The 20,772-nt window shown below is 40.2% G+C and overlaps 1 protein-coding gene across 1 annotated transcript in view; it reads left to right on the top strand.

Annotated features, from left to right (window-relative positions):
- The window catches only part of efhd2 (EF-hand domain family, member D2), a 34,788-nt gene that overhangs the window by 1,338 nt on the left and 12,678 nt on the right, over positions 1-20,772 (top strand). The window lies entirely within an intron of this gene.

Here is a 20,772-nt window from a genome sequence, read left to right as displayed (position 1 = left end):
AATGAAATAAACTGAAAATATAAAATATCATTGGATTTAAAAGCTGTGCCATACACATAGAGGACACAGACAAGGATATTAAAATGATAGTTCACCCAGAAATAAAAATGCAGTCATTATCTACTCAACACTATGCAGATGGAGGGGTGGGTGAAGTGATTGAGTCCACAAAACACTTGTGACCAAACTAGTGACCAAAGCTTCAGACGTAATAAAACAAGAGAAAAAAAACATAACATGCCTCAATGCCGCTGCTGTGTCATCCAATTGTCAGTAAACCCCGACATTCAAATTCAACTGGAAACCAGGTCATTTACACCATGTTTTGCCTCAAATGAATGACCGGAAATGCACAAAGCCTTGTAGGATGAATCAGGGTGTGTTGCTGGAAGGTGCTGTAAATAAACAAAATTCCCAGTTTGGTATGTACCTCGGTTTTGAGGTGCCGGTTTGGTACCTTTTCGGTATAGTAGAGACAAGGAACAGAAAACATTAAAGGGGACATATTATGAAAATTCCACTTTTGTAGTGCTTCTACACGTTAATTTGGGTATCTGGCATATCTACCGTCCCCAAAACTCCGGAAAAAAAACAACTCCCGCGATTTGTTGTGGTTCCTCTATGTCAGAAACGATACTCCAGAGTGCGTCGAACGGGATGCACCAAGGACGTTTGTTATTGATTAGACAGGTCTGAATTATTTGCGATGGGGAGCTGGTTTTGCACAGTTTGCACGGAACTTGTTTTTTCATTGTCCCACTAATCCTGATAGGACATCACTGATGCTTCAAATGAGTCGGCATGTTCGATATGCTACCATCTACGTATCCAATAGACGTCGACATATTGATTTTGTACGATCCGCTTGTCATCCCAGTCATCAATACAGTTGACTGCACTACTGAAGTGTTCCCACACATATTACTTAAATAATAAGGGAACACTTTGTCTGCGGTCACTATGACCACGAGTTGACAGCACATCCATTTGCTTATTTTTAGAACTTAAAAAATATTCACCTGTTTACCACATTGTGGTAAAACTTCATTTCAACTTCAACTCTTTAGATTTATGTTTTACAACATAAAAAGTTTTACAACATAAAAAATTTACCCATTTACCACAACTTGAAGTTTTCTGCTTACATAATAAGAATAATAATAAATAATATTGTATTAAAGACAGAATTGAACTGGGAATCTTAGCATTACTGGATGACTTATGCTTATCTGCTGCCTCAACAATAAATATTAGCGTATAAAGGGCTGAAATGCAAAAGGTGAAAGGATTAGATGTTACTATTGCAGCTGGACTGTCTTCTTCATCAAAAGAGTCATCACAGTAACTGGCTGTCTCTTCCATTTGCTGGGCTGTCTAGTCTGGTCCTCACTAGAGCTGAGTATTGCCTACAACCTCATGATACCATACGTATCGCGCTATACGTTGCTTTTGAATAATGTCCTGCACAGAATTCCCTCAAACAGCTGTTCTTTATTATTCTGTGTAACAGCAATGGCAAAGCTTTAAGGATTGCACAACTAAAATTGCCTTTTCTGTTGTCTCTTATGCATTTTGCTTTTTCGATGCAACAACAATATTCTGGATTCACTTAACTTTAAATGCACATCTGATTGCTGTAAAAATGTCCACCTGACATATCGATTATTTTTTATATATATATAGGTGAAAGGATTAGATGTTACTATTGCATATATACCCCTAATATATATATATATATATATTAGGGGTGCAACGTTTATCTACGTCATCGACAAAAATCGATGACAAAAATAGTCGCAGACGAATTTACTCGTCGATGATTCGTTGGTTACGTCATAACGCGTGTTTTTCGTGCCGTGCAGCTGAATTAAACGTTGTTTTACCGGAGTTGCTGATGGAAGTAGCTGAGGAGTGAGCAATTTCGCTTCCTTCCTATCTCTGAAAGTCGCGAATCTGCTACAGCAACAAAACATGGACCGATGGCGGTGCAACAGCAACGCGTATCAGAAAGTCAAAAGTATGGGAGAACTTTGCCCATAACAAAAAACTACCTGCAATATTTGTATGGCGGACCTGCTGTCCATGTATCAGGACACAAGCATTTGAGGAGGATGCACTTTTGACATCGTAAAATAGAGGATGCGGACTCGCCTCGGTAAGATGTTATAACCTATGTGTGCAGGATTCTAGAATCCATTACATAAAAATGGTTTAAACTTTTTTTTAACAAGTTCAAAAGCGTAATGTTATCCTATTGCCTGACAAATGTCTTTTTTTAATCACAATTATTTAGTCCGAAGAAGACTAGTTTCATTTGTTGTTAACAGGAAAAATGGATACTTGATTTTTAATTTATTTTTAATATCGGCACTTGGCCTGTGCTTGGTTCACAGGAAAAAGGGAAACTTGAATTTAAATTATATTTTTTAATAGCACTTTGCCTGTCCTTGGTTTTCAATGGACAAAAACTTGATTTGTCTTTTGTTTTTGTGTCAACAGTATCATAATATGCAGCAAAGTTTAGTAAAAGACATTTTTGAATGAAGTATCGATCTTTATTGTATTTATTTTCAGTTATCAATTGCCTCGAGCAACCTCAAGCTAAATTTAAAACCTGTTGGCTAAATAAGAGCAATTGAGAATTTGTGTCATTCATAATTCGATTAGTCGATTAATCATCGATTAATCGACTAATCGACTATCAGAATAGTCGTTAGTTGCAGCCCTAATCTCATAGCTACATGTGTCACAAGCTTGTGCTCTGGAAGATTAAGTGGCTTCTGCTTTTCAATCAGGGCATGGCTAGCAATTGTGCTTTTCCTAAAATATACCACGATGCCGTGAATTCTTCCCAGTAGACGGGAATCAGTGGGGGTCTTGAGCGCATGTAGTTTGGCCAAATTCAAACTCTGAGCAAAGCATTTCCCATCCACTAACTTCGCCAGCTGTGCCACGATTGTCATATTGGAGGCATTATCTGTCACCAACGCAGGATTCTTTTCAACAAGCTCTGATTCATCCAGCACGTCCCGTAGCAAATCTGCAATATTTCACCCGGTGGGGCTTTTAAACATAGCTCTGGTCTGCAGGACACGTGAGACCATTTCCCAGTCTGGGGAAATATGGTGGCATGTGAGAGTTTCATATCTCATTATATATTGGGTAGCTCTAGACGTCCAGGCATCACATGTAATGGCAACAGAATAGATTGCTTCTGTGATTTTAGATTTTTTTTTTTTTTTGCTTCACATCTGCATTCGACTGGGGAGTATAGATGAGAGAATTGATAATTCAACATGAAACTTTAGCAATATAGCATGGTTGTATTATTATTGCTTACTCTAAAAGTAAAACAGGACATTAAGGCTCAAATATTACCTATGCTATCATGGTCAACAACCTTTAAGTTGCCACAACACCCTGTATAGTATACAGTGCCTTGCATAAGTATTCACCCCCCTTGGACTTTTTCCCATTATGTACTGTTACTAACTGGAATTCAAATAGACTTAAATAAACTTTTTCCCGTTTGATCAACAAAACATGCATAGTACTTTGGAGGTGCAAAATACATTTTATTGTGACACAAACAATAATGAGAACAAAAAAGTTGACATCTGTTGGGTGCATAAGTATTTACCCCCCTGTGTCAATACTTGGTAGAACCCCCTTTCGCTGCAATTACAGCTGCAATTCTTTTGGGGTATGTCTCTACCAGCTTTGCACATCTAGAGATGGAAAGGTTTGTCCATTCTTCTTGGCAAAAAAGATGAAGCTCAGTCAGATTGGATGGAGACCGTCTGTGAACCGCAATCTTCAAGTCTTGCCATAGATTCTCTATTGGATTGAGGTCTGGGCTTTGACTGGGCCATTTTAAGACATTAACATTCTTTAATCCAAACCATTCCTTTGTAGCTCTGCCTGTATGTTTAGGGTCATTGTCCTGCTGGAAGATGAACCTCCGCCCCAATCTCAAGTCTCTTGCAGACTGCATCAGATTTTCTTCAAGGATTTCCCTGTATTTGGCTCCATCCATCTTTCCCTCTATTCTGACCTGTTTCCCTGTACCTGCTGAAGAGAAGCATCCCCACAGCATGAAGCTACCACCACCATGTTTCACTGTTGGGATGGTGTGCTCAGGGTGATGGGCAGTGTTGGGTTTTCGCCACACATAGCGTTTTGCATTGAGGCCAAAAAGTTCAATTTTGGTCTCATCTGACCAGAGCACCTTCTTCCACATGTTTGCTGTGTCTCCCACATGGCTTCTGGCAAACTCCAAACGGGATTTTTTATGGATCCCTTTCAACAATGGCTTTCTTCTTGCCACTCTTCCATAAAGGCCAGATTTGTGGAGTAGACGACTAATAGTTGTCCTGTGGACAGATTTTCCCACCTCAGCTGTGGATCTCTGCAACTCCTCCAGAGTAACCATGGGCCTCCTGGTTGCTTCTCTGATTAATTTTCTCCTTGTCCGACTCTTCAGTTTGGGTGGACGGCCTCCTCTTGGTAGGTTTGCGGTTGTGCCATATTCTTTCCATTTTCTTATGATGGATTTTATGGTGCTCAGAGAGATGTTCAAAGCTCTGGATATTTTTTTATAACCTAACCCTGCTTCATATTTCTCCACAACTTTATCCCTGACCTGTTTGGTGAGCTCCTTGGTCTTCATGATGCTGTTTGTTCAGTAATGATCTCCAACAAACTCTGAGTCCGTCACAGAACAGGTGTATTTATACTGAGATTAAATTGCAGACAGGTGGACCCTATTTACTAATTATGTGACTTGCAAATGTGACTTGTGAATGCAATTGGTCGCACCAGATCTTTGTTAGGGGTTTCACAGTAAAGGGGGTGAATACATATGCACTCAACACTTTTCAGATTTTTATTTGTAAATAATTGTGAAATCCATGTAATATTTCCCCCCACTTCCAAATGATGCACTATTTTGTGTTGGTCCATTACATAAACTCACGATGAAATACATTTTAATCTGTGGTTATACCATGACAAAATGTAGAAAAGTCCAAAGGGGGTGAATACTTATGCAAGGCACTGTACTTGCCTCCACCATGGAACCTCCAGGCAAAAGGCTGGTTTAGGTTTAACTAGGTTTCTGCCAGTGCGAATACATTGGCACTTATTGGCATTAACCTCGTCACACCAGGGCGAACAGGGACGGAGGCTAATTTGAAGAGAAAAAAAGAGCTTTTAAGCAAGGCGACCCAATTGATGAGCACTTTAACAAGCCAACCTGTATGGTAAAATATATAATTTACTGCCAATCTATGCATTTCTAGTTTTTGATTTAGCTAGCTAATTAAACCATAAGCTACAGCTGCAGTCAAACAATATCAAACATTGCATAGGGGTCCCATTTTAAGTCACCAGCACCGCAGCTATTACAGTAAAGTGACATTTGGTAAACATCCATACAAGTTAGACGGCCCCGGCGTCTAGTGTTTTTCCTGATTGCCTCAACATGCCGTGCAATGTTACGTTGCGATATCTGCACAGATATTTAAGTTATAACCAGCAACTAAGCTATTCGTGGTAATGTCTTTCTGTGACAGAGCCTTCTGTTTATTCTGTTCTTTCTCTTAGTGTTCATGATAGGAAACTAGATGCTGAGGTTTGGTTTTTCTATGTCCATGAATTTTGGCTGTCTCTTTGAGATGCTCTGGCCAGATTTTTCAGGTTCCTCTCACGTCCGGGCTTGTCCAGGCATTTTAATTGCACAGCTTAGTTGCACATATTTTCTGTACAGAAAACCCAAGCAGACTTGTATGGTTTGAGCAATTATCTTGTAAATTAGTATTTCACATTTGAAAAGACAGTTTTTCTCCATTGGATATTTTTTTAGTACAATGCACTCTATAAACGAATGCCTTATCTCAACAAAGAAAATCTACGCAACACTTTGCGTTGTGGCAATTTCTACAATCCCACCTTAGCAAGGAGGAAACTAGACACAATTCTCTGACAGTATTGTCACACTTTAATGCTCAGAGCATGGTGCATACCACAGAGTTAAGTTTGTAATATGCACACCAGATAGAAAACAGTGGTTTGTTTTTATACATTTGGCTAACCCCTCCCATTCGGGAGGGGGGTTGTTAAACAATCAATGGAGGAGATCTTCTGATCACATGAATACAAGCAATGCCTAGTTAAGGCAATCAGGCCAATATGCATTCAGTAGTAAAGGACAGCATGATCAAAGTTACATTGTCTCGAGATAATTAGGAGACTGTGTCTAGGGTAATCAGATTACTGTGTTTAGACTAATCAGGCCAAGATACATTCAGTAGTAGGAAAAACAGCATGGTCAAGGTTACATTGTTAGAGATTCAATCAAAGGGAAATAAACATGATTATATTATGGTCACATATTACATTTCCCTTACAATCTTTCCTTTTGATCATATTGGATCAATGACATCATATTGGATCAACAACACTTTATATGGTCGGGGAAATCCCGCTCTGTCCGGAGTGATGATTGAGGTTACTTCAGTTGTGTGCTATATTATCAACATCATCATATGGTGGAATGCAGTCTGGGATAGGGTAGAGGTCAATTTGAATAGCGGCCTAGGGCAGACCTGGGCATTGTATGGCCCCCGGGCCGCATCCGGCCCTTTTGCTGTCTGTGACCGGCCCGCGTGAGGTCAACGGAATATTAGGAATCACACGTAAATAAGTGAACATCATGCAGAGGATACAACAACATTTCTTTTATTTTGAAGGTGCCTTTTTTTAACATTTACCTGACGTAATTCCTGAATGCCGCGAGCGGATGATGTGTTGGCGAACGGAGTTAAGAAGAGATGTGAGTTAGCTATTAGTCCGCAAAAATGTCAGCCCACGTTATTAAGACAAGAAAGATAGAGTTTTTAACGAGACATGGACTGCTAAGTATTTATTTACTGAAGTCAAAGGGAAAGCCGTGTGCTTAGTTTGTGGAGAAAAGATCGCTGTTTTTAAGGATTACAATTTGAACCGCCATTACGAGACAAAGCACGGAGAGACTTTTACGGACGAAACGTAACGAGAAGGATCGAGGACGACTTTTGAAGCGGAATCAAGATAAAGTGAGGGAAATTAACCCACGGTCATGAAAAACCTGGAAAAGTCATGGAATTGTTAAATGTTTATTTCCAGTCCTGGAAAAGTGCTTGAAAAAAATGTAATCCCAAAAGTTTGGGAGAAGTCATGGAGATTTATTATATTCATATTTTCATGTCGTTCATTTACGCTGAGTTTTAATTATTTCATATGCTTTTAAAAGAAATGCGCTCAAAATATAAGTAGGCATACTATCTCATACTAATTGAAATGTTCGGTGGGGAAGCAGGTGAGATAATGCACTACGCCAGGGAAGTGTAGATTTAACCATGCTTGGCTACAAATGGAAAAGTACATGCCATGTGTTACAACAGACGTCAATCAAACTATTGTCTCATTCATTTGTGTAATTCAATGTTTACTGTATGCTTTGAAATTCTCATTGTTAGCTTAAATACTAAATTTAGTCTCTTTTGCATGTGTATACACTGAGATCTCAAAAAATGTTTGGTCATGGAAAGTTGGTTTAAAGTTATTGAAAGTCATGGAAATCCATGGGTTAAAAATGTGTATGAACCCTGTGTATTATACATCAGGAGGTGTTGTGTAAGTCAGTGCTAAAAATGAATCATGTTACTGATGTTGTAACTAAATTAGTTAACTTTATCAGGGCAAGAGCATTGAATCACAGACAGTTTGTTGCACTTTTGGAGGAGCATGAGACTGAACATGGGGACATAGGCTCCCACACAGCTGTCAGATGGCTCAGTCTGGACAAAGTGCTTAAAACAGTATGGGACCTGAGAGCAGAGATTCAAGAGTTTTGTGAAAAGAAAGGCAAGGACAGCCCAGAGCTCTCAGATGCAGACTGGATGGAAGATCTTGCATTTGCTGTTGATGTCACTGCATTAATGAATGAGCTAAATACCAAGCTGCAAGGCAAGGGCCTATTTGCACATGAAATGTACAGCCTGGTGAGACTTTCATGAGAAAGTTGCAGTTTCTTTCAAGCCAGCTGGAGGATAACATTCTCAACCACATGCCAACACTGAAAGAAGCCCCACCATCAGTGGATCACCTCCGCAGGTACACTGCTGGCAGAGCACTTTAAGTCAGTATCACTGCTAATGTTTTATTCTTCTCTCAAAGAAGAGCACTTTTCATACGTGAGGAGGCATGCTCAGAAGATGTTGGTTCTCTTTGGATCTACTGACATATATGAACAAACATTTTCTGTGATGAAGTTTAACAAATCCAGATACATATCCTCTCTCACTGATGATCACCTGTCAGCTGTCCTTCGCATATCCACCTCAGATATTCAACCTGACCTCAGTGCACTTGTTCATGCCCAAAACAGACTAGATTTCTCTCACTTAACAAGAAAAAACCCGCAAATGGGGTGATTAGACTATATGCAAATAGTAATAGCACTTTGTATACAGTTAATTTAAAGCTGATCTTTGGAATACTGCAAAAAAATTGCATACTTTGTTCACAACTGTTCTTGTAAATGTTGATTAAAGTGTGATATATTGTTGGCGTTATTACTTTGCCTGCCTCACTTTTTCATTGCCTAACCATAACATTTACTCTTACCTGTAGAAGCTTATCAAATTAATATGAGTAGAATTAAGTTCAGCTTATTGGTCCGGCCCTCCACAACTGTCCATGTTTCTCATGTGGCCCTTCGGGAAAATTAATTGCCCACCCCTGGTCTAGGGCATTGTTTGCGTATCAGACCAATCATACAAGTGATAACAGAAATAGCAATAACAAACGACTGTGGGATTCTCTTGTTAAGCAGCTGTAACCCTGGTCCCCACAGACTAAATACTAGAGATGAGCCGGATACTCGGCTGAAACGAGTATCCGGTACGGATAAAGCACTTTTGCCGAGCACGAGTATTATACGAGTAATACGAGTCAATATCTGTGCTCGGACTGAATGAAAATCCTCACACAGCGTCACAGCGCTCCTCCCCTTCACACACCGCTCTGCTCACTCACTCAAAGAACAGCTCTCTGTCTCTCAGTCACTCAGGTTCGCGGGTCTTTTCCGTTAACGTTTAGGGTTTCTTCAGCTTGAAGTTTGTTTTTATTTCAGTTTGTACTTACTTATTAACCAGTAGAGTTCTGTTAAACGTGGGTTCGTTCAGACGTGGTGCTGGTAGAAAGCGACTCGCGTTGCGTCTCTGCCTGTCGGAGATTTTTTTTTTTTAAACAGTTTTTTTTTTTTTACTTTAACGGTTTAAACTTTTTTTAAACCGTCAGTTGGCTCTAACCAGTTTTATTTTACTTCACGCACTGAGTGTCTGACAAGTTCTAGGTAGTAGTGGTATAAAAAATATTACAAATTAAGCTACACACACACACACACTCCCCCTCTCTCTCTCTGTCTCTCTCTTACTCACTTACACACACACACACACACACACACACACATACACACACACACACACCTGGTGTGGAAATAAATTTTAAAAAATTCAAAGTTAAAAAAGAAAGTTATGTTGAGTATGAAAACACTTGTTATTACATTTCACTTCATAATTGCAACAGCATGTGTTGTATTCATTGTTACAAAACTTGTTCTGTAAATAGTTCGTTTGCTATTGTGATCAAAATCATTGATCTGAAGCTCAATGCTGATGCTGTCCTGTAATAGTTTTCTAATCAGCAATAAATATAACAATTTCTGATCAACCCATATCAATTGCATGCTTAAAATAACATACTGGTTAAAGCCCCGCCCATTTCAAGACAACCCGGCCCACTTCCGGGTTAAATCACACCCACTTCCGGGTTAGACCCCGCCCACTCCGAGTACGGATACGGATACAGATAATTGATATGGTTAACAGATACAGATAATGCTGTACTCGCTCATCCCTACTAAATACTCCTTCTCTGGCAGTGCAGACTGTCTGTTAAAAGAAACCGTTTTTGTTTGATTTAAATAAGTAATATTTGCTGTAATTATGTGGCTACAATCCTGTACACAGAAGAAACATTTGACATAGGATGCACTCGGAGAGGAGGCCAAGCGACTGAACAGTTGCGAGCTGAGGATTTAACTGAAAATATAGGTTTTGAAACAATTATGTACATTAAATCCTAAGAAAATTATTTGGGTTTGAGTTTTCCACGGTGCTATCCACATTGCTGCCATGATGCTATAAGTATATTCTGGATTACTTGAAACTAGCAGGCAGAGCTAGGAATTCTACATGATGTTGGAGCAGTTCATGTAAAATGGTCTAGAATCTGGATATTTTCCACAGAACTGCAGTTTTGAACTCACTTGGTCTGTGCGCTCTGTTAAATAATTATAATATATAATAAATTATGTCAATTTTACTGTCTGGTTAGTTATGTTGGTTGGGCCTGGCCTTTCTTCTCTTTTTTTTAAATTTTTTAAATTTTTTAGTTCCTTCTGTCTCTTTTTTGCCGTTTCTTCCTTGATCTGCAACAGCTGTTGGTTGTTGGTATGGTTTTACACCTCAGTGAGAGCTGTGGCGGCACCTTTCCGCAATGGCTGGCGTGTCTTGAGGAGACCTTGATGGGGTCCTGGTCATCTGAGTTTCCTCCAGTGATTCCTCTTTAGGTCTTATATCAGCACCCTGTCTCCTGGTTTCCGGTTATGCAACTGGCCCTCTGCTGGTTTCTGGATTAGTGCATTTACCTGTGTGTATAAGGGCGGCTGTGGCTGAGGGGTAGAGTGGTCATCCTCCAACCTGAAGGTCAGCGGTTTGATCCCCAGTCTGAACCATCTGCATGCCGAGGTGTCCTTGGGCAAGATGCTGAACCCCGAATGGCCCCCCATAGAATAGCAAAAAGTGCTGCAAGTAGATGCACTGTATGAATGTGTGTGTGAATGTGAAACTGTAATGTAAAGCGCTTTGAGTGGTCATCAAGACTAGAAAAGCACTATATAAATACAAATCCATTTACCATTTACCATTTATAAGGCTCAACATTTTGGTTATGTGCACACAGTACATACCTGTTCTGGCCCTTCCCCTCCCTCTCATGGTCATTAACACTACCGGTAGTGCTTGGATCCATGAGAGGTCTGTGTCATCACAGCACTTGACCATGGTTTTTAATTGTTCTAATGTTCTCTTTCAACTGCTCCACCCCTTGTTGATTTCATGTGGGATATCCAGGGTGAATGTTTTCTCGCACTAACACCTTTGCCACTGCAGAGACATCTGCTTTACCTGTAGGAAAAACATGTCAACAGCTACATGACAGTATTCCTTTCCTTCACATGGCTTTAGTTCAATGAAACCCATTTGCAAGTGATCAAACGGTTGGCCAGGGGCTTGATTGTCCTGGCCTCTTGTAGTGTTGCCTGTCAGAAAATTTAAACATTTTGAAGTAAAACGTAAAGGAGTAATTTGTGAAACCCAACAATTTTCAACAAAAACAAACAAAACAACAAATAAACATTTAAACAGACATGGATGGCCGTCCTCAGATTGACATACATTGTTAAAAATTTACATTCTGCTTTCTCTATGTTGTTAGCGTGGCTCTGTGCTGCTGCTAAATCTGTGAGAGAAAGGAAAAAAAGAGTATCAGTTACAGTATGTTGGCTAGTTGCCGCTAGGAATGGGCATAATTAATCGACGATCGATTAATTGATCATTAAGAATTTCGTCGATGAAATAATTTTTTCATCGAGAAATTCGCTAATTACACATTTGACCACGGGGGGCAGTGTTTGAAAAAAACGCCACAGTCCTACTCAGTTACCTGCAACTGTCTGCGAGTTACCGTGTAGTTCCATTTCCAAAGTAAACATGAAGAGGTCACGGCGAAGTGTTGCATGGGACCATTTTGAGTTAAAAAATGACTTGGTTCACTGCCAACACTGCGAAGCTATCCCAGAGACTGGGGGAGACGAGTTGTCTGACACGGCCGAGGGGAGCGCAAACACCGGAGCCGCGGCCAGGCTAGCCAAGTTAGCACGGAGCTACCTGTGTATCACGGCGACGTCAGTCCCCTCAGAGCGGGTTTTTCGGCGGCTGGACTGACGGTCACCAGGCTGCGTTAGCGTCTGACCCCAGAGCATGTTAACATGCTCATCTTTCTCAACACAAATCCGTAGGCTGGTGCTGAAGTTGTATGTGAGTTACAGGTTATTTTTATGAAGCTTTCTCGACTCTGTACCTTGTTTGATAATTTTGAGTTACATTTGGCAAAACCTGTCAGACCTAAGTATTATATATTTGTAGTTGTTGTTTAACATTATGTTTTTTTTATATTATTATTATTTTATTTTGGAAAAAAAAACCGAGGGTCAGTTGTGTTTAGTAGCACCGGCTTCTAGCTGTCGGCTCCGCTGCTTAAGATTACGGCAGCGCATATTTTGTTCATCTTGTAATAAAGATCTCAATGAGGAAACACACTTTTTTTTTCACTGCATTTTAATGTAGCTTATAAATAGTGAATTTTTGAACTTGAAAATATTAATGATCAATCAAAAATTCGTCATTAACTCTCCCGACGATCGACGAAGGCAATTTAATCGAACACCCATCCCTAGTTTCCGCTTCCTCTGCTGCTGTATCTGCTTTAGAATTACCTGAAACAGAATCACTTTTAGTGTGAACTTTACAGAGTAAAATGGCTGTTAATAGAATTAGGTTGCTGCTCTAGCAGAATGGAAGATACAGAATATGGCATTAACAATGTGACCTCTTGATATCATTCCTGCTCTTAGACATAGATGCTGACCCAATGCCAAGCTATCTAATTTCTTTGAGGAGAATTACGCCACTGGTCGTTGTACTATACTGTTGTCATGAAACCCCCTTTCTCATTAACAGTCAGTGTAAATTATCTGTTTTGATCTGGTAGTCCCAGTGTAGGTGTCGAAGTCAGTCTGATGTAGTTGGGTAAATGCTTTGTCCAAGTCTGTCGTCCACGTCAGGTTGTCGGTTGGTGTCAGTCCTTGGCCATGCATAACATACATAACGACTTTAAAGGCCTGTGTTGTTGGTGAACAAATCATCGAATCATCAATATTTCTATCAGCGCGCTTCCCTGCTGGTAATGCGAAAGTCCTCCAGACTTGACGGCATAACCCATGACCTGACTGCGCGGGATTCCACAAAACCTTTGGACATACACTCCTGATCAAAATCTTAAGACCAGTTAAAAAATTGCATGAATTTGCATTTTGCACTGTTGAATCTTAGGAAGGTTCTAAGTAGAGTTTCAAAATGCAAAGAAAAGAAATGGGAACAAGAGCCCAAAAGTTGTGAGCAGGCAATTTATTGAAAACAACAATTTAACTGAAGTAGGCTGTTCATCAGCTGATCAAAAGTTTAAGACCACAGCTTAAAAAAAAAAAAAAAAAAAAAACAGAAATTAAAGTGTCAAAAATTGACTCAGTAATGAGTAGCTCCACCATTATTGTTGATCACTTCAAAAATTCGTTTTGGCATGCTTGATGCAAGTGTTTCCAAAAGGCTAGTGCGAATGTTGCGCCAAGTGGTGAAGATGGCTTCACGAAGGGCATCCACTGTCTGGAACTGAAGTCCATTTTTGTAAACTTCCCTTGCCATCCATCCCCAAATGTTCTCAATTGGATTAAGATCAGGGGAACACGCAGGATGGTCCAAAAGAGTGATGTTATTCTCCTGGAATAAAGTCATGGTCAGACGGGCATTGTGAAAAACCCAGTCGTTACCACACAGGCGAGGGCCCTCAGTCATCAGGGATGCCCGCTGCAACATCTCCACTTAGCCAGCTACTGTTTGACGCCCCTGCACAACCTGGAGCTCCATTGTTCCATTGAAGGAAAAAGCACCCCAGATCATGATGGCGCCCCCTCCACTGTGCCGCGTAGAAAACATCTCAGGTGGCATCTCCTTGTCATGCCAGTAACGTTGGAAGCCATCAGGACCATCAAGGTTACATTTTTTCTCGTCAGAGAATAAAAATTTCTTCCACCTTTGAATGTCCCATGTTTGGTGCTCCCTTGCAAAGTCTAAACGGGCAATTTTGTGGCGTTGAAGGAGACGTGGCCTTTGTTTTTGAAGCCCTTCCTTCGCAGATGCCGTCTGATGGTTATTGGGCTGAAGTCAGCACCAGCAATGGCCCTAATTTGGGACGAGAATCATCCCGTGTCTTGACGGACAGCCATTCGGATCCTCCGGCTCAGCGCCGGTGAGATTTTTTTGGGTCTACCACTTGATTTTTTTGTTCCATAACCCTGAGGATCTTTTAAGAAATGCTAAATGACTGTTTTACTGCGTCCAACTTCAGCAGCTATGACACGTTGTGAGAGGCCTTGTTTATGCAGTTCAACAATCCTACCACGTTCAAAGACGGTGAGCTTTTTTGCCTTTGCCATCAAGAGATCTTCACAGTGTGATTACTTGACAGGAAATGACATGGAATCCAAACTTTTGCACAGATTTTGGCTTTTAAAGGCTGTGGTCTTAAACTTTTGATCAGCTGATGAACAGCCTATTTGAGTTAAATTGTTGTTTTCAACTGCAAACCTTTTGTTTAAATTTAGCACTTTGTCTGGTCCTTCACTAACTGTGGCTGTGCAATGTAAATCAGATGCTACCGTGTGTGTGTGTGTGTGTGTGTGTGTGTGTGTGTGTGTGTGTGTGTGTGTGTGTGTGTGTGTGTGTGTGTGTGTGTGTGTGTGTGTGTGTGTGTGTGTGTGTGTGTGTGTGTGTGTGTGTGTGTGTGTGTGTGTGTGTGTGTGTGTGTGTGTGTGTGTGTGTGTGTGTGTGTGTGTGTGTGTGTGTTTTCAAGCAGATCTGAGGCTATGTACCTGGGCCAAGGGTAACAGGTCCCATTGGTATATGTACAGTGGCTAACCATGATCTGGTTGTACATATTCACCTGGGATATCTCATGTTCTGGTGACTTAAACCCCTTCCTGTTTACAATGCAAAAATCAAGCCTAGGACACACATTTGGTGTCCCGCTAACAAATTTACAAGTCAACATGTAGTTTTTATTAGGGCTGAACGATTAATTGCATTTGCGATAAAATCGCGATATTATAAAACGCGATTTATTTATTTTTATCGCAACGTGCGCGATTAAAAAGTGCGAAAGAGAGTAGGGCTCTGGGCTGCTGTCCTCACCCGCGGACACAGAGCTTAGACTGTTGCTGCTCCACTGACTATAGCAACGCCGCATTCCTACACGTATAAAATGCAATTCAATGTGGGAGTAATCCAAGAATTCAGAATACGTTACTCAGATTAGTTAATGTAACGGAATACGTTACAGATTACATTTTGGGCATGTATTCTGTATTCTATTATGGAATACGTTTTGAAAGTATCCTTCCCAACACTGGAAATGTTACTGACTTGGGAGCAGTAAGACGCCTATAATTAAAAAAATGTTTTTCTCAAGATGGTAAATTTTGCACAAAGGTTTTTTAAAAAGTGCATGGCTTGTGTTTATACTTACAATGACTTTGATTAAATTACTTAAATGCACACCGTTTTGTTCTTGTTTCTGTAATGAGCAGTTAAATAAAAATGTGGGAAAGAATATTGTATAATTGTAAATTGCATATTAAATTGCAATATTTTGGGAAAAAAGCCCTAGCTTTTATATCCCCATCTGTTTTGCTAACAGACCGTGGTGTGGTATATGATTATTTAATTTTGGTGCCTGATGCCCCAACAGTTAAAAAAAAAAAATATATATATATATATATATATATACCACCCAATTTTGGAAGATAATGTTTTGTGGCCCTGAAATCAACCAGAAATGTGATATTTTTCCTGCTACCTGTAGAGTTATTTCAGGTAAAACTTCAGATCCACTTGCTTTTTGCTATGTTAAACAATTCTTTGTAATGTTTGTACGTGTGTGAGTGGTGTTGGGGTGCTGAATCTGGATTCTCCTCCGCCTCTGCCGCAAGCCATGCCTCATCCTCTTTGCAGTCTCTCGGATACGTGAAAAATAAGTCCAGTGGATCCCCTTTTCAGCCTTGTTCTGTTACAGTCTCTTGCACAGTTGTCAGTGTCTTCTGGTGGCAACATTCAGCGGTTTTCTTTGAAGACTTTAATCAATATGACCACCTTTTCAGCAGGCTGTTCTCATAGTCTCTTCACGTGTCCGCGAACAGCATCTGTTCTCCAGTCATAGCGCATGTCTGTCTCTGGCCAGTCTCTTCACACTCTGCCCCATTTCAGTTTCATGCTGTGTAACAAGAGAGTTCTGGTCTCTTTCAAAGTCTGCCTTTACTGTTGTACAATTTGGGACAGTACTTCAACAATTGCAGGCCCTCCTTGTGCGCTATTTCTGACAGTTCACTGGAAATTCAGCGCATCACCTCTGGTGTCCAGGCTCTGTAGACATACAGTTGCAATCAGAAATATTCAACCCCCAATGATTTTAAGGATTTATCAATTAAAGTTGACAGAATCTTGCTCTTTGAGCAAGATTCTTTGAGCAAGATTCTGCTTCAGATGACTTCTTTATGAGTTGAGTGATACAGACAATCAACACGTAAAAATGCATGATGTAGTATTTGTGTGTAGCAGTATATTTAGTTAAGATAGCCATGTCACAATTATTCAACCCCTCTACATAATATTGTTGTTTTTAATGCTGTCTGACAGTTATTTTGTCCTAAAGTTGAGTTGAAACATTATTAAGCCTTTGGGAACTCTACACTGATCCTTCATTTGCTTCAGCTGTGATGCATATATAAACCCCAACCATGAAGGTATTCAAGGTGAGTTGCAATCATGGGAAAGGCAAAGGAGCTTCCACAAAAGCTGAGAGAGGAGATTATTTCATCACACCTGAAAGGCCTTGGGTAGAAGAAGATTTCCCCAAAAAAATTATATTCCAAGAGACACAATTGGGAACATTATAAGGAAGTTTAAAACTCATGGAGCACCTTCAAACCTGCCTGGCCGTGGAAGAAAGCCCAACATTTCATCAAGGACCCTCAGCAACTTAGTCAGAACAACTCAGATAAACCCCTGTATGACTGCAAGACACCTACAGGATGACCTGATGAAGGCTGGTACAAGTGCTTCAGTGGCAACTATAAGACGTGCACTGAATAAAAAAGGACTTCATGGCCGGCTTCAAGACACACTCAGCTCTTGACCACAAGGAACATCAAAAGTCGACTAGAATATGCCAGGAGGAATTTGGATAAGACTACTGAGTTTTGTTTGACAGTTCTATGGACTGATGAAATCAAACTGGAACTGTTTTGACGTATGGACCAGCGGTATGTCTGGTGTGTGAAAGGCCAGGCTTAGGACCAGAGGAATACCATCCCCACAGTCCAGCATGGAGGTTGGTCAAAGATGATGTTAGGCTGTTTTTCTGCGGCAGGAACTAGCAATCTTTATTGTGTACATGGCATCATGGATTCACAGAAATACCATGCCTTTTTAAAGAGGAATGTGATGTCTTCTGTTGACAAATTAAACCTTGGTGATCATTGGACTTTCCAGCAAGACAATGATCCAAAGCAAAACCTCCAAGTCCACCAAAGCTTTGTTGAGAAAAATGTCCTGGAGTGGCATTCACAGTCACCAGATTCAAATTTGATTGAAAATCTTTGGTAGGATTTAAAGAAGGCAGTTGCAGCATGGAAGCCATCAAACATCACTGATCTAGAGGCTTTTACACTTGAAAAATGGGCAAAGATTCCAATCGAGAGGTGTAAGAAGCTTGTCCGCACTTACCGAAAACATTTTTTAGAAGTTATAAAAGCTAGAGGATGCGCCACAAAGTACTGAAGCTGGGGGGTTGAATAATACTACACATGCACATGTGTTGAAAGAGTTACATTTTTCATTTTAACTTCAAAGTTAAGTCAACTTCTGTTGTCAAAATAACTAAAATACGCATCAATAAATATCTTTTGTTGTTTGAGGTTTTTTTGTCATTTATTGTCATTATCTGTCATCCACATCACTATAATGTCTATTGAGGTGAGGGGGTTGAATATTTCTGATTGCAACTGTACATCACTGCATCTGCACCTAACCCTAACCCATTTATTTGGTTTTGCCCTTCATTTTGTCATATTTTACCAATTCATCTTGTATCGCATATATTCGATTTATACTAAAACAACCATTCTCAGAAAATGCTAACTTTCTTACCCATAACAGAAGCTGTTTACGGGAGTCATCACCATGTTTCTCACACATAATTTTTGCACATCCCATTAGATCACACACTTCAGTAAAAGGTTTGCTATAAAGTTTCCCCATTTCGAATTTCCTAGTCACTCACTTACCAGCACACAGAGATCAGATGACATTCATTGACATTATACTTATTAATCCTTTGTCAACAGGTCGTCACCTCTAAGTAATGTCACTCTACCTCAGACGTCACCCTGTGGTCTTCAATACTGTATCATCCTTCGAAGAAAAATTTCAGATGCCGTATCGAACAATCTTCATTCCATAATCTCACAAGCAGCCTCTTCTCACCCTGGGAGTCAATTACGACTTGCCCTTCAGGAGAGGTAGACTTCTGGTTCTTGGGCAATTAAAAATCCCCTCACCGACTGCACGCAGATTTAAACTTGGTCTTAAAAATGGTTTGAAGCGTGAATGAGTTGGGCATCCCGGACGAGCCCCCAAATTGTCGTGGCAATTCCTACAATCCCACCTTAGCAAGGAGGAAACAAGACACAATTCTCTTACAGTATTGTCACACGTTAATGCTCAGAGCATGGTGCATACCACACCTTCAACCAACAACCAACATTGAGTTAGGTCAATTAGCTTTTCCTCTGCAATGAAGGTATTTAAAATTTCTACTTACCTATGAATTGTTACAATAAACTGAAATGTTTAACTTGAATACTGCTTCTAATTAAGTTGTTCCAACTACTTTTTCCACATTATTGAAAGGATTTTCTCCTTTATTTTAATAGTTATGAACACAAGGTTTTAAGTTGACAACCATTTAACTACATTCTTCAGCAGTGTTAGCTTTTTAACAGTATTTGTTCTTCTAGCTTGGAAGAAATAAATTAATTCACAACAAATTTGTTTTGCAATTAACTTTTTTGGCCTGCAGTTATATACTAAACTCTGAACATATGTAAATGTAAAAGTCAACTCAAAATATCAAAATAGTGTTTAGAGAATTGGCACTTTGGCACTGGTTTCAGTCCATCGCAATCAAGGAACAGTTTCTGAGACACAAAGAATATAGATTAAGTTCCTCTGGTTTCCTCAAACAGGACGATTGCTGTCTTTGGGTGAGATCTGAACTGCTGATCATCGCTGATGGCAAATGTCATCACATGCCTACCAAGGCTTGCCACAAACTCTTCGGTGTACTGGGAATCAAATGAAAATATAATATGGCATGTTCAAGATAATGAACTGGATGATTACTGGAGACCTTTTACACTGTCAATCTAAGTGAATTCAGTTGATAGACATTATTTATTCTATTTCAACCCTTTTACAAACACATATACCCAATAATTCAAATGACCTAAATAGATTGCATCAATAAACATGAGAAAAAATATTGTATCATGGTAAGAAAGCAGATGCTTATTTTTTGGGGTTTTCACCAAATTTAAACAGCATGTTATATGACTAAATTGGCCTACTTAAAGGGGTAGTATCTACTCACCACTGTGCCACTGGAGGGGCGGTGAAGTGTTAGTCCACAAAACACTTTTGGAGTTTCAGGGGTAAACAGTGTTGCATCCAAATTCGACACAATTTAAGTTTTGAATATCTTCAAACATAATAAAACATAACATGCCTCCATACTGCTCGCGGGTGTCATCCAAGCTCCAAGCCCCGACATTCATATTCAACTCGAAACGGAATAATTTACACCATGTTTTAAGAATAAAAAAAGAAACGGAATACGCGATGCTAATGGATACAGCGATCCAAACGCGGACCCCATGCGTTTGGATGAGAGCTGGTGTGTGTGCGTGTGAATGTTAATGCAGCGAAATCTAGTCTGCTTTGGGCTTGAACAAGTGCACTGAAGTCAGGTTGAATATCTGAGGTGGATATGCGAAGGACACCTGACAGGTGATCATCAGTGAGAGAGGATATGTATCTGGATTTGTTAAACTTCATCACAGAAAATGTTTGTTCATATATGTAAGTAGATCCAAAGAGAACCAACATCTTCTCAGCATTCCTCCTGAACTCTTGGATGTCCTTGCCTTTCTTTTCACAAAACTCTTGAATCTCTGCTCTCAGGTCCCATACTGTTTTAAGCAGTTTGCCCAGACTGAGCTATCTGACAGCTCAGTGTTAATTTCGTTGACGAAGACGATGACGAAATATATTCGTTAACGACCTTTTTTCCATGACGAAGACGAGACGAAGACGTAACGAAAACGAATCTTTGAAAATAAAAACTATGACGAAATCTATTTTAATTTTAGTTGACGAGACGAGACGAGACGAAAATGTTGGTGGTTGACTAAGTCACAATAATTTTTAAAACATCATCGTATCAGGCCGTCATGAAGTATCAGTAGCGGGCGAGTGAATCTGTGTGTGTGTGTGTGCCTGTGCGCTCCCAGATAGCGCTCCGGTCCGTAGCTCCGCCCCCCGCCTCGCGCACTCGCTCAGAGAGACACAGTGAAAGCAGAGCGCGTTCTCGTGGAGCAGCCTCTCAGTGACCGACTGCTTCTTAACTATGGAAACAGTGAAAACCAGAGTTTCTCTGGTC

Source organism: Pleuronectes platessa, chromosome 6 (genome assembly GCF_947347685.1).
Source record: "Pleuronectes platessa chromosome 6, fPlePla1.1, whole genome shotgun sequence".
Lineage (NCBI taxonomy): Eukaryota > Metazoa > Chordata > Actinopteri > Pleuronectiformes > Pleuronectidae > Pleuronectes > Pleuronectes platessa.
The sequence above is the reverse complement of the archived record's forward strand: the minus strand, read 5'-3'. Positions and strand labels throughout refer to the sequence as shown.